The sequence below is a fragment of the Suncus etruscus genome, chromosome 2 (assembly GCF_024139225.1).
Source record: "Suncus etruscus isolate mSunEtr1 chromosome 2, mSunEtr1.pri.cur, whole genome shotgun sequence".
Taxonomy (NCBI): Eukaryota; Metazoa; Chordata; class Mammalia; order Eulipotyphla; family Soricidae; genus Suncus; species Suncus etruscus.
Genome location: NC_064849.1, coordinates 68,768,749 through 68,784,009, shown reverse-complemented (window position 1 = coordinate 68,784,009; position 15,261 = coordinate 68,768,749). Strand labels below are relative to the sequence as shown.

At 39.7% G+C, this 15,261-nt stretch overlaps 2 protein-coding genes and 1 pseudogene across 2 annotated transcripts in view; all 3 read right to left on the bottom strand.

Moving 5' to 3' along the window:
- Positions 1 to 5,339, bottom strand: part of LOC126001426 (ribonuclease pancreatic-like) — a 459,609-nt gene extending 454,270 nt beyond the window's left edge. The window contains exon 1 of the mRNA XM_049768691.1: positions 5,231 to 5,339. The gene's annotated coding sequence lies outside the window, so the exon portion shown is untranslated. The remainder of the gene's footprint in view (positions 1 to 5,230) is intronic.
- The window catches only part of LOC126001428 (ribonuclease pancreatic-like), a 189,173-nt gene extending 183,821 nt beyond the window's left edge, over positions 1 to 5,352 (bottom strand). Inside the window, exon 1 of the mRNA XM_049768695.1 lies at positions 5,231 to 5,352. The gene's annotated coding sequence lies outside the window, so the exon portion shown is untranslated. The remainder of the gene's footprint in view (positions 1 to 5,230) is intronic.
- On the bottom strand, positions 3,649 to 5,352 carry LOC126001429 (ribonuclease pancreatic-like; annotated as a pseudogene).
- Positions 5,353 to 15,261: the final 9,909 nt, after the last annotated feature.

Here is a 15,261-nt window from a genome sequence, read left to right as displayed (position 1 = left end):
CTTCATACAAAATTGAATATCCTTGAATATGATCACCTCTTATCTCCAGCAGATCCTTCTTCTAGCATATGAACCCCTGAATTGTAAGTCTTATCTTACAATTCATCTTCTGGAAATGGTTAGTTCTTCTTCCATGGTGGGCTACAAATATTTTTCCCTCAGTATGAAAATCTCTCATGTGTTTTTATCCAGTTGACTGAGGATTCTCTTTTGACAAACCCTATCCAGAAGAGGTTTTTTCTTCTCCCAGGTGCTCTTATTTAATAGGCTCTCTCCCAAATACTTTCTGGCAAGGCTGAAGTGTGTGCCTGCACCACCATCTTTCCCCATGACATCAACCCCCAAATAAAACTCCCATCAGATCCCAGGTCCAGAAAATGGGAGTGGCTCACAAGTCAGAACAGGTAAATATAAGACCTAGATGCAGCAGAGTCCTTCATGAAGGCTCTAAGGAAACTTTTAGCATTAGCATGACTGAAACTGAGTGTCTTTTGGATTGAGGACTAGGGTGAGGTGAACTCCATAAGAATTCTGGCAGAAACTATACCTTGCAATTCCCTCTTTCTTTCTTTCTTTCTTTCTTTCTTTCTTTCTTTCTTTCTTTCTTTCTTTCTTTCTTTCTTTCTTTCTTTCTTCTTTCTTTCTTTCTTTCTTTCTATCTTTCTTCTTTCTATCTTCCTTCCTTCCTTCCTTCCTTCTTTCCTTCCTTCTTTCCTTCCTTCCTTCCTTCCTTCCTTCCTTCCTTCCTTCCTTCCTTCCTTCCTTTCTTTCTTTCTTTCTTAAACATTTATTAATTCATGTTTTGGGGCCACACCCTGTGGCACTCAGGGGTTACTCCTGGCTCTGCCTTCAGAAATAGCTCCTGGTAGGCTCAGGAGGCCATGTGAGATGCTGGGTAATTGAACTCAGGTCTGTCCTAGGTTGACTGCATGGAAGACATACAAGCCTTAACCGCTGTGTTATCGATTCAGCCCCAAAGTTCCTTTTCTTTTTCTTCTCCATCCAAACTACTAGTAAGGAGTAAAAGCCTTTATTCAACAAATGTTGCCTGCTGCAGCTCTCTACTTCAGATCTTTCTCATAAAAATGTTCCTAGGGCTAAAGAATTACTTTTCTAAAGAAGAAAAACTCAGAAGTTCCTAACCTTTATATAAATGACATAGATTGACACATTAGTAGAACTGATCAAACAGCTGGTTAAAAGCTGGATTTTTTTTAGTTCTCTGACCTTGGGGAGTGTCAGGAGTAACATGAACCAGGGAATAAAATGAAAGAATGAAGAGCTGATTGAGTCAATCCTTTCACAACAGCAGGGAAGGTATGGGCAAGAGGTGAGCCCACTCCCATGCCAGTTATACTGATAAACTGGGAGATAACAAACAGGTGACCTCAGGGAGATATCATGCCTTTAAATCATTTAGAGAAAAAGGAGGACATTTAGTGTTTAGTGGCAGAGAGAATAAGGTTGGCAAATACCAGGATCCTAGGGATCTAGTTTCAGCTGAGTCACCAACTAGCAGTGAGTGATAAACAAGTTATTGAGCCTTTCTATAACTCCAATTGCTGTTCTTTTGCCAAAGTGAAAGGTTTCATCAGATCAGAAATGACCAATGAATGACCACTTCCCCCTTGTCTCTTCTTATAAACACTACTGTTCAACCATGCTGGTTTAGAAGGTTTTCTACAGGGGAGTAGAAGGATAGAGCAATGGGAAAGACACCTGCCTTGCATGTGCCTGAACTTGGTTTGATCCTTGGCATCAAGTAAGGGTTCCCTGAGTACCACCAAGAGAAATTCCTGAGTGACGAGCCAGAAGTAACCTCTGAGCATATCTGGGTATGAATTTAAAAAAATATATTTTTAAGAAAAATTTTCTGGGGCTGGAGCAATAACACAGCGGTAGGGCATTTTCCTTGTATACAGTTGATTGGGGGATGGACTCAGGTCAATTCCCTGCATCCCACATAGTCCCCCAGCCTGCCAGGAGACATTTCTGGGCACAGAGCCAGGAGTGACCCCTGAGCACCACTAGGTGTGGCCCCCAAAACAACAAAAAATGATTTTCTACATCTTTCCTAGATAACATTTACAATTAAAATTGGTGCACACATACTGGCATCTTGATCTCCCTAAATTAGATGATATCTAGGTCCTTCTTTTTTCTTTGTTTTTGGGTCACACCCGGCAGCGCTCAGGGGTTACTCCTGGCTCTATGCTCAAAAACTGCTCCTGGCAGGATCAGGGAACCATATGGTATGCCGGGATTCGAACCACTGGCCTTCTGCATGAAAGGCAAACACCTTACCTCCATGCTATCTCTCTGGCCCCTCAGGTCTCTTCTGGCTAGGATGGGTAAATTGCAACTTACCTAGTAGTTGATGACCATTGTTTCTATCTAGTTCAAAGCAGAACCAAAATCAGCTCCAAGGGCCTGAGTGAGAGCTCAGTGACTTAAGCCCCTGCCTTGTTGCAAGTATGAGACTGAGAGTTTAATCCCAGAGCTACACATGTGTGAACATGGTCCTTTGACTGCTCTGCTGTCTATGATCGCTGGTACTGAAAACAACTTCATGCTGTATCATAGCAAGTGTGAGTGAGGGACCACAGGAAGGGTACAACCTCAGTGAGCACCATGGCTCAAGAGATGTATGAACACATGGACTGGAAGTCCTTTGGTGAACACAGCAGTGACTCCTAGCAAGCACCACAACCAGAGCATGTATAAACACCACAGTTTGTGCATGTCACTCTTCTACCACCAGAGCAGAAGTAAATGTGAGAACCTGGTGTGCTAGGAGTTTGACCCCTGTTCACAACACTGCCAAAATGAAAAAGGGGAGCATGGGAAATTCCAGAAAATTTCTATCATAATTCATTGACTTCTCTTCCCTACTCTGAGGTTATGCTATCTTTCCTCTGTGCTGAGATTTTTGTGTTTGAACTTTCTTATCAATTCATACAGCATGACAGTATCCCGTGACAGTATCACAGATAAGAACTCCTTTTCATCTAAAACAGTCATACTTAAAAGCTTTATTTTTGCAACAAGAAATCTACAGAAGGGGCCGGAGAGGTGGCGCAAGTGGTAAGGCATCTGCCTTGCACAAGGTAGCCGAGGAATGACAGCGGTTCAATCCCCTGGCATCCCATATGGCCCCCCAAACCAGGAGCAATTTCTGAGCTCATAACCAGGAGTAACCCCTGAGCATCACCAGGTGTGGCCCCCCAGAACAAAAAAAAAAAACAAATCAAAACAAAATCTACAGGAGAAACCCAAGGGATAGTTCTGGGCTTAAGGTACAAGTCTTGTCATGCAGCTGACCCTCCTTATATCTTTAGCACCACATGGTTCCTTGATCAGCTCCAGAAATTCTGGACTGTGCTTTGCAGAAAAGTTTCATGGAGGTTCTGGTAATCTCCTAAGCACCACTTGGGGTACCAAAAACAAAACAAAAATAGACAAGAATAAAATAAAGAATAAAATCTCTCTCTCTCTATCTATCTATCTATCTATAGATAGAGAGAGAGATGAATATGGAACATAACTATTACATCTTCTGCCCACCAAAACAAATAGATTTACAGCTTCACAAATTGCAGAGAAGTAATCACACATGAAGATCCTAAATGAGGACAGCTTCAAAGTGACAGTTGCAATTGTTTTATTTAAAGAAACAATGAATGGTTAACATGGGGACTGCTTCACAACTCACTCCTTAGCCCCTAAATCACATGGGACAAACAGTAGGCCAGGAAAACCTGTGTTTTGGGTCAAAGCACTAACTAGATTTATTTCCTTTCCAAGGACAAAAGAGGGAAGTGGGATCTTCCACTCTGACTTCAGTCTTCAGCCTCCAAACCATCAAAGTGGACAGGCAAGTACAGGTCGCCCTCACAGGCCACAGTGATATGCCCCTCTTTCCGGATGGTCTGGTAAGCACAGTTGGCATCTCTGGCGCCTTTCTTCAGGCGACAGTTGGTGAGGTTCATGGTGGAGTTGCTTTTGTGGCAGTTGGGCTGCCCGTTCTTGCAGGGGATGCTTTGCTCACGGCAGACAGCCTAGATTGCTGGCAGGGGCTCGTGCACAAATGTGTTCACTGGCTTGCATCGTCCCTGTGTCATTTTCCTGCGCTTCATCATCAAATCGCAGTAATTTGAGTTGCTGCTGAGGGAACCTTCGGAGTCCACGTGCTGTCTCTGGAATTTCTTGCTCCGAGATTCCTTGCCCAGGGAAGGCTGGACCCGCCCCAGCAGCAGCACCAGCAGCAGGACCAACAGGGGTGTAAAGAGGAAGGACTTCTTCAGAACCATGGTGATCTTACTTGCCTGTAGGACTTACCTAGGAAAGAGAAAACGGAGGAAAAGCAACCCCTGAGGATGGGAACCCCCACTCCCACTTTGGGTCTCCTTGGTCACATTCTACAACTCAGACAGATGCCTCTTATCTGCAATAATTTATAAGCTATTGGGTGTTAGAGAGATAATACAACAAATAGAGTGCTTTCTCTGTACCCAGCATATCCACTATTTCCCCAATATCCCCAAGCACTGCCAAGAGTGGTCCACAGTATACCCTGAGCACTGTCAGGAATTATTCCTGAGTGCAGAACCACTAAGGAGTAAATCCCAAGCCTCATTGGAACTGGTCCAGAAAACAAAACATCCCCTAGTTCTCCCCAAAAGATTTACCATCAAAATCCTATATACACTTCAGAGCTATTATTGACTCTTACTTACTAGAAATAGCCCAATCTTCCTCTTAAGTTTTGGCTTCAGAACTAAACTAACATCCTGCCAGGCTTTTCTTTTTGGTTGTTTTGTTTTTCATCAAAAAAAAAAAAACATATGGAAAAAGAAAAAAATGTTTTTACCCAGTGCCCTGAAATATCCATAAAAAAATCCTTTTAAATATAACATGATCCAAGTTATAACCCCAATATACCTCTGTGAATCCAGGATTAAGGCTGACAAGATCTCTGTTGTCCTCTAACAATAGAACAGCCCACTGCCTGGCATGGGCCTCCTAAACAGATGCCATTGTATTCTAAAGAAGAGATGTTTCTTCTCTGGAGAGAAACATGGGGGCTACTCTCTCTCCAGCACCATGGGTTCTCTTTGTAGCCTAAATGCTAGCTGCACTGAGACCCCCAGCATATCTTCAGGTGATGTTTGTCTGGTTTTCTCCATGCTATGCTCAGCTACTCTGGTTTCCTCTCTAATCCTCCTGAGACCACTTAATTAGTTGCTTACCTGGTTCTTGAACTTAGTCCTAGGAAGAATAAAAGAAAAGTCTTGCAATGACTGGATCTGAGAGGTGTAGACTCTACAAGGATGACAAAGGGCTTGGTTTTCAAGTAGAAAAGGGTAGGAGGAGCTTCAGAGGTTTCCCTTCAGAAGAAAACAAAGGTTTTGAGAATGGGTGGGGGAATGTTCCAGGCCACCCTTTATCAGAGCTGCTGAAGAGAGTGAGTCCTTGCCAGGGAAGCTTTTCTTAGCATTTGAATCTCATCTTTTTGCTGCTCTTCTCTTTTCACCAGGGGAAATGGAGAAAGTTATATAGCCCTTATGCCCTAATCCTTGATTCCTGGTTATCTCTTTGGAAGCCATTTGTACTGAACAACCCTTGCGCAAAGTAAACTGGAGAACTCAGTGATATCAGAAATAGCAAAGAACAAAGGGAAATAAGCAAAGCTATCTTAAACATCTAGCCTGCGTCAATTTTAATATCCTGCATTCCTCAGGCCAAATAACAAGATAAAGAATATGTCTGTGCACAGCCTTGGCTATAAGTTTATTACAAAGAAGGGGAAATCAGTCCTCACTGAACTTCCTTGTTTTAGGATCCTTTCCCAGTGGTGGATGTGAAGTATGTGACTTACTTTACAGGTTATGATCCAGCTTCAAGTAGAAATCAGGCTGCTTGACTGACAAATAGATGTTTTTTGTTTTTTGTTTTTTTTTTAGCAACATTTAGGAGAAATAAAAGGAGCATAGTCACTTTAAAGTAAAGAGTAGCCCAAAATGTTTGTAATGTTCTTAATTCAAAATTTCAGTCCTTAACAGTAGCAGAGAGGTTTAGGTGCTGCCTTGCATCCTGCTGACTCTTGTTCAAATCCCAGTCACTCCTGAACATAGAACCAGAAAGAGTCCTTGAGCACTGCTGGGTATGACCCAAACACCAGTAAAATGCACTAAAAAAAAAAAAGCAAAAACAAAACAAAACAAACAAACAAACAAAAAAACCCAAGTAGTGATAATAATGTTTTAAATTAAATTTTATACTTTCCAGTAAATGGAAATATATGTCATACAAAAATTTTATTCATGTCTGTTGTTACCAGATCTGTGTGTGTGTGTGTGTGTGTTTGGTATTTTTGTTTTGGGGATACATCCAGCTGTGCTCAGGGGTTACTCCTGGCTCTGCACTCAAAAATCACTCCTGGCAGTCTTGGGGGACTATGGGGGATGCCAGATATTGAACCCTGGTCTGTCTTGGGTCAGCAGCGTACAAGGCGAATGCCCTACTGCTATACTTTTCCTCTAGCCCCTGTTAACAGATCTATAAACAAAACCAGCTTTGGCTTTGAATAATTTAAGTTTTAAATATAGCTTTAAAGTCTTTGCTACTGTATTTAAATGGGCAAATTATATTGTTTTGTGGCAATTTGTTAAACCTTTTGTGAGGCATTGTTTCTCAGAAATCAAAATTTTAAGAAAATCATTTTTGTTTTGTTTTTGTTTTTGTTTTTTGGGTCACACCCAGAAGTGCTCAGGGTTCTACACTACTGGCTCTACTCTCAGAAATCACTCCTGGCAGGCAGAGGGACCATATGGGATGCTGGGATTCGAACCACCATCCTTCTGTATGCAAGGCAAATGCCCTACCTCCATGCTATCTCTCCGGCCCCGAAAATCATTTCTGTTGGTAGAAAGGGAAAGTTAATATGGAAGGTCTTAGAAGAGCTCTGAAGATCTTTCATAATAATTACTTTGTCCCTATAAATAACACATAAAAATGAAACTTATTTGGTACTCTAAGGTTTTATGGAAAGTATTATCACAGAAAATATCCAAATATCTAATAATCTTACTATTATATAAATAATAATGTGGATATTCCAAAAATTACTAGAAAGTCCTGAAGACTCTTAAATATTCTGGTTAATTCTGGATATTTCATCAACTTTTATGCCACTTATTGAGGGGAGGTGGGAATTGTGCGTCACCCAGCAGCGCTCAGGGATTACTCCTGGATCTGCTTTCAGGAGTCCTTCCTGACAGTCCTTCCTGCTTAGTGGACCATATGCAATACCATAGATCAACTTTGTGCAAGACAAGGGCTTTGATCTCCAGCCCCTTCATGTCACAATTTGATAAATCACTTGGGGCCAGAGCGATAGCACAGTGGGTAGGGCATTTGCATTGCACGAGTTTAACCCAGGTTGATTCTTGAGTGTTAAGTCAGGAGTAACCCTTGAGCACTGCCAGGTGTGGCCCAAAAGCAAACAAAGAAAAAGAGAAGGGGCACTATGTCAGAAATGATTGGAAGTGATCACTCTGGACAAGGACTGGGAACTGAAAGGAAGTAAAGTGATATGCATGATATCCCTTCAGTAACAGTATTGCAAATCACAGTGCGTAAAAGAAAGAAAAGGAGGAGAGAGAGATAGAGAGAGAGAGAGGAGAGAAAGGAGAGAGGAGAGGAGAGAAAAGAGAAGAGAGAGAAGAGAGAAAGTGTTTGCTATAGAGGCAGTGGGGAATGGGAGATGGGATGGTAATTGGGGATATTGATGGTGGAAAACAAATACTAGTATACTAGTGAAGGGATGGATATTGAAACATTCTATGACTAAGACTCAATTAACAACAGCCTTTTTTGTTTTGTTTTGTTTTTTGTTCTTGGGCTATACCAGCGTTACTCAGGGATTTCCTGGCTCTGTACTCAGAAATCACTCCTGAAGGCATTGGGAAACCATATGGAATGTTGTGGATCGAACCTAGGTCTGCTGTGTGCAAGGCAAACATCCGACTTGCCTGTGCTTCCGTTTTGGCTTCTCAATAGCTTTTTAACTCTGTATTTCAGTTATTTAACAAAAACATTTGCTTTTGTTTTTGGGTCACACCTGACAGCATTCAAGGGTTACTTCTGGCTCTTCAGGCTCAGAACTCGCCCCTGGCAGGCACTGGTGACCATAGGGTATGCCAGAAACAGAACCCAGATCAGTTGTGTGCAAGGCAAATGGTAGGCAGCCCCAACAAAAACATTTTTTAAGTTAGTTTGTTTGTTTGTTTTGTTTTGTTTTGTCTTTGGGCCACACATGGTGGCGTTCAGGGGTTACTCTTGGCTTTTTGCTCAAAAATCGCTCCTGGCATGCTCGGGGGACCATATGGGTTGCCTGGGCTCTTACCTCGGTCAGTCCCAGGTCGGCAGAATGCACGGCAAACACCTGACGCTCTATCAGTCCAGCTTCTGTTTTGTTTTCGTTGTTGTTTTGTTTTCAAATTTTCCTTTATTTAAAATTTTTATTGAGACACCTGAATTCACATACTTGTTTACAATGGGTTTTCAGGTATACAATTTTCCCTTCACCTTACTAAATCCAGATTCCCTTCCATTTCACAACCTGGCTCTTCGAGAATATATTTCAAAGTTGAGTATTTCAGTTTTGGACTTATGAGAGTGTTGATTCTGAGAATTTAGCTCTAGAGATTCTTCAGCAGGACACTGAAGGGAACCAAATGTCCCCGATCCTTGTTCTCTAACAAGGATCTTCTTGTCTCTTTGACAACAATTCTGTGAGAAGTGTTTCACAATTTTGAAAATTTTTTTTTGTAATAGAATACAGTTGTATTCTTTTATCTGTTTTTGTATTAATCTGTTGGGATATCTCACACAATGTACAGACCTTCAAAAACAGAGTACATTCTTGAGAAAATGATCCTGAAAAAGACAGACATGTTAGTGCTATTTTTTTGAGTTGTTTGAAACAATTTTATTATTCGTATGTCTCTATTCATAGCATTGTTCCCAATAGCAAAAACGTAAAATGAATCTAAATAACAACCAAAATATGTCACTAACCCCTACACTCATTAAAAACTAGGGTGGTTACAGAGAGAAACTATGGTGGAGACTGGATGGGAGGAGTGAATACAGGGACATTTTAGTGAAATAATGCAGTATAATTTCAGTAGAGAGAGACTTAAGAATTACAACATAAAAAATTAATACATAATACATCTAAATTCTTTATATTCCATGTTAAAGTAAATCAATGAAAAAACTAAAAGAATTAACAGCTATTATGTGCATGCATATGCATTATGCAGACAGATTTGTAAGAATTAGCTTAAGCTACCTATGGCTGTTATAGAAAAATAAAACTGAAATGATCTTCCCTAGCTCGGTGCTCATTACTACATAAACAATATTATTTTATTGTTATAACTTTTTGTTCTTTCTTTCTTCCTTTCTTCCTACTTTCCTTCCTTTCTTCCTTTCTTCCTTCTTTTTTTTAAATTTTTATTTTGACCAAATTGGATTACAAATCTTTCATAGTAATTTTTTAGGTACATAGTGATATTGATTATTTTGTTTTTTTATAATTATCTTTATTTAAACACCATGATTACAAATATGATTATAGTTGTATAACTAGAGTCATGTAAAGAACACCTCCCTTCACCAGTGCAACATTCCCACCACCAATTTCCCAAATCTCCCTCCTCCCCATCCCCCCACACCTGTACTCGAGACAGGCTTTCTACTTCCCCCATTTATTCACATTGTTATGATAGTTTTCAGTGTAGTCATCTCTCCAACTGCACTCATCACTCTACGTGTTGAGCTTCATGTCATGAGCTGCACTTACAAGCCCGCATCTCTCTTGTCTCTGAGATAATGTTAAAAATGTCTTTCATTTTTCTTAAAGTCCATAGATGAGTGAAACCATTCTGCATCTTTCTCTCTCCCTCTGACTTCCTTCACTCAGCATAATAGATTCCATGTACATCCATGTATAGAAAAATTTCATGACTTCATCTCTCCTGACGGCTGCATAGTATTCCATTCTGTATATGTACCACAGTTTCTTTAGCCACTCATCTTTGAAGGGCATCTTGGTTGTTTCCAGAGTCTGGCTATTGTAAATAGCGCTGCAATGAGTACAGGTGTAAGGAAGGGATTTTGGTATTGTATTTTTGTGTTCCTCGGGTATATTCTTAGGAGTGGTATAGCTGGATCGTATGGAGGCTCAATTTCCATTTTGTGAAGGAATCTCCATATCGCTTTCCATAAAGGTTGTACTAGACAGCATTCCCACCAGCAGTGAAAAAGAGTTCCTTTCTCTCCACATCCCCGCCAGCACTGCTTGTTTTCCTTTTTTGTGAAGTGTGCCAATCTCAGTGGCGTGAGGTGGTACCTCATAGTAATTTTGATTTGCATCTCCCTGACGATTAGTGATGTTGATCATAATTTTATGTGCCTTTTGGTCATTTGCCTTTCTTCTTTTTCAAAGTGTCTGTTCATTTCTTCTCCCCATTTTTTCATGGGGTTGGTTTTTTTTTTTTCTTGTATAGTTCTATCAGTACCTTGTAAATTTTGGATATTAGTCCTTTATCTGATGAGTATTGGGTGAATAATTTTTCCCACTCAGTAGGTGGCCTTTGTATTCTGGGCACTATTTCCTTTGAGATGCAGAAGCTTCTCAGCTTAATATAGTCCCATCTGTTTATCTCTGCTTCCACTTGTTTGGAAAGTGCTGTCTCCTCCTTAAAGATGCCTTTAGTCTCAATGTCCTGGAGTGTTTCACATACATGTTGTTCTATATACCTTATAGTTTCAGTTCTGATATCAAGGTCTTTAATCCATTTGAATTTTACCTTTGTACATGGTGTTAGCTGGGGGTCAGCATTCACTTTTTTGCAAGTGGCTAACCAGTTGTGCCAACACCACTTGTTGAATAGGCTTTCCTTGCTTCATTTAGGATTTTTTGCTCCTTTATCGAAAACTAGGTGGTTATATGTCTGAGGAACCTTCTCTGAGTACTCAAGCCTATTCCACTCATCTGAGGGTCTGTCTTTATTCCAATACCATGCTGTTTTTATAACTATTGCTTTGTAATACAGCTTAAAATTGGGGAAAGTAATGCATCCCATATTCCTTTTCCCAAGGAGTGCTTTAGCTATTCGAGGTTGTTTATTGTTCCAGATGAATTTCAGAAGTGTTTGATCCACTTCTTTGAAGAATGTCATGGGTATCTTTAGAGGAATCACGTTAAATCTGTACAATGCTTTTGGAAGTGTTGCCATTTTAATGATGTTAATCCTGCCAATCCATGAGCAAGGTATGTGTTTCCATTTCCGCATGTCCTCTCTTATTTCTTGGAGCAGTGTTTTATAGTCTTTGTATAGATTCTTCACATCTTTAGTCAGGTTGACTCCAAGATATTTGAGTTTGTTTGGCACTAATGTGAATGGGATTGTTCTCTTAATGTCCATTTCTTCCCTATCATTATTAGTGTATAAAAAGGCCATTGATTTTTGTGTGTTAATTTTGTAGCCTGCCACATTGCTATATAAATTTATTATTTCTAGAAGATTTTTGGTAGTCTTTAGGGTTTTCTAAGTAGAGAATTATGTTATCTGCAAACAGTGAGAGCTTGACTTCTTCATTTTCTCTCTGGATTCCCTTGATATCTTTTTCTTGTCTAATCGCTATAGCCAGTAATTCCAGTACTATGTTGAATAGGAGTGGTGAGAGAAGACAGCCTTGTCTTGTACCAGAATTTAGAGGGAAAGATTTTAGTTTATCTCCATTGAGGATAATATTTGTCACTGGCTTCTGGTAGATGGTTTTAACTATACTGAGAAAGATTCCTTATATTCCTATCTTCTGAGAGTTTTCATCAAGAATGGTTGTTGAACCTTATCAAATGCTTTTTCTGCATCTATTGATATGACCATGTGATTTTTATTTTTCTTGTTGTTTATGTTGTGTATTATGTTGATATATTTATGGATGTTTAACCAGCCTAGCATTCCTGGGATGAAACCTACTTGATCAAAGTGAATGATCTTCTTGATGAGACACTGGATCCTGTTCGCCAGGATTTTGTTGAGGATCTTTGCATCTGTGTTCATCAGAGATATTGGTCTTTAATTTTCTTTTTTGGCAGCATCTCTATCTGGTTTTGGTATTAAGGTGATGTTGGCTTCATAAAAGCTATTTGGAAGTGTTCCTGTTTTTTTAATTTCAAAAAAGAGCATGGCCAGGATTGGTATTAGTTCCTCTTGAAAGGTTTGAAAGAATTCATTCGTGAATCCATCAGGGCCTGGGCTTTTGTTTTGGGGCAAATTTTTTATTACGGTTTTAATTTCCTCAATAGTGATGTGGGTGTTTAGATATGCTACATCTTCTTTATTCAACCGTGGAAGGTTATATGACTTAAAAAATTTATCCATTTCGTTCAGGTTCTCATATTTAGTGGCATAGAATTTCTCAAAGTATTCTCTGAATAGCCTTTGAATCTCTGCAGTATCTGTAGTGATCTCACCCTTTTCATTTCTAATACACGTTACCAAGTTTCTCTCTCTTTTGCTTTGTGAGTTTTGCCAATGGTCTATCAATCTCATTTATTTTTTCGAAGAAGCAACTTCTGCATTTGTTGACCTTTCGGATTGTTTTTTGGGTTTCCATTTTATTGACTTCTGCTCCAGGTTTTGTTATTTCCTCTGTCTCCCTACTTTTAGGTTCTTTTGTTGATCATTTTCTAATTCTATAAGCTGCATCATTAAGCTATTCGTGTATGCTCCTTCTTCCTTCCTGATGTGTGCTTGCAAAGCTATAAATTTTCCTCTCAGTACCACTTTTGCTGTATCCCATAGGTTCTGATAGTTTGTGTTTTCATTGTCATTTGTTTCCAGGAAATTTTTGATTTCTTCTTTGATTTCATCTCGGACCCACTGGTTGTTCATAGTAGGCTGTTTAATTTCCAGGTGTTAAAGTTTTTCTTCTGTGTCCCTTTGTAGTTCACATTTAACTTCAGAGCCTTGTGGTCACCAAAGGTAGCCTGCAAAATTTCTATCTTTTTGATTTTATGGAGGTATGTTTTATGTGCCAGTACGTGGTCTATCCTGGAGAATGACCCATGTACATTGGAAAAGAATGTGTATCCAGGTTTCTGAGGATGGAGTGTCCTATATATATCTACTAGGCCTCTTTCTTCCATTTATCTTTTCAGGTCTAGTATATTTTTGTTGGGTTTCCATTTGGTTGACCTATCAATTGTTGACAAGCCTGTGTTGAGGTCTCCCACAATTATTGTGTTATTATTGATATCCTTCTTCAGAGTTGTCAACAATTGTATTAAATAATTTGCTGGTCCCTCATTGGGTGTGTATATGTTTAGGATAGTGATTTCTTCCTGCTGTACAAATACCTTGATTAGTACATAATGTCCATCTTTGTCCCTTACAACTTTTCTGAGTATAAAATTTGTGTCATCTGATATTAGTATTGCCACCCCCGCTTTTTTAAGGGTGTTGTTTGCTTGAATGATTTTCCTCCAGTTTGATTTTGAGTCTATGTTTATTCTGACTATTCAGGTGTGTTTCTTATAGGCAGCAGAAGGTTGGCTTTAGTTTTTTGATCCATTTCGCCTCTCTGTGCCTCTTACCGGGTGCATTTAGTCCATTGACATTGAGAGAAATAATTGTCATGGGATTTATTGCCATCTTTGTGTAGAAGTTTGTTGTGTTTTTTGTTCTGTCGTGTCTTTAGAGTAGATCTTTCAGTTTTTCTTTTAAGGCTGGTTTTGAGTCTGTAAAGTTTTTAGTTGTTGTTTATCTGTGAAGCCATATATACTTCCTTCAAACATGAAAGTGAGTTTTTCTGGGTGCAGTATTCTTGGCGAAGCATTTATTTCATTGAGTTTTGTCACTATATCCCACCATTGCCTTCTGGCCTTGAGTGTTTCTGGTGACAGGTCTGCTGTAAATTTCAAGGATGCTCCCTGGAATGTAATTTTCCTTTTCGATCTTGCTGCTTGCAGTATTCTATCTCTATCTGTGGGTTTCATCATGGTGACTAGGATGTCTCTTGGGGTGTTTCTCCTGGGGTCTTTTTTAGCTGGTACTCTTCGGGCATGCAGGATTTGGTCACATGCTTTCTTTAGCTTTGTTAGTTTCTCTGTGATGATGTTCTTGACTATTGATTCTTCCTGGAGATGTTATTCTTGGGTCTCTGGGACTCCAATGATTCTAAAGTTGTTTCTGTTGAGTTTATCAAAGACTTCTATTTTCATCTGCTCATTTTCTTTGAGTAACTTTTCCATTGTCTGGTCCTTTGAATTAAGGCTTTTTTTCCAATCTCTTCTGCTGTGTAAAGTTGTTATGCATCTCATCTTCCAGCACACTAATTCTATCCTCATCTGCTTTTAACCTGTTGGAAAGCTCATCCATTACGTTCTTCAATTCGTCTACTGAGTTTTTCAGACCTATTATTTGACCTAATATTTCAGTTTGGAGTTTTCTGATTTCTATCTTCACATTCTCTTGATTTTTATTGTGTTCTGATTAAACTTTCTTTGAGTTCTGTGAGCAACCTCCATATTTCTTCTCTAAACTCCATTTCTGAAAGACTGCTTAGGTGGTTGGCCATTGTTGGGTCATCAGAGTTTCCATCTTCATTCTCTATGGCTGAAGTTGGTCTGCGTAGTTTCCCCATTGTCTCACTTATGCTTTGGCTTTTTTAGGTGTTGTGGTGGTATTCATTGGCTAGGTGGAGTGCTGGGCCACGAAGCGGAGCGGCCGCGTTCCTCTGCTTCTACCCCTTATAAATGGACTTAAGGGGGCCAGCAGAGTCAGCTTTATTCGCAACTCTGGCCCAGAAACACTCACTTCAGCCAAGGCAAACCATCAGGGGATAAACGCCAGAGAAGATCAAATTTCCCAGTTTGAAGCAAGCCCCGGGAAGCCCCAAAATGTCTGCCGATCTTAAGGGGCCCAGCAGAGTCTGTCTTATCTACAACTCCGGCCGGAAAGCTATTTAGTTTTCTTAAAGATCTTTCTTTTGGTACTTTCCACAAAGAACAGATTGAACAAAATATAATATAGTATTTTATTTTATTAAAAGCACTGTGATTAAAAAAGGTATCTATAGGTAGACATACAATGTTACAGTATTTATCCTATCAACATTGTCAATTTCTCTCTACCAATTTTTACAGGTTCCCTCCCCCCAGCCCACCATCTTGACAGGGGT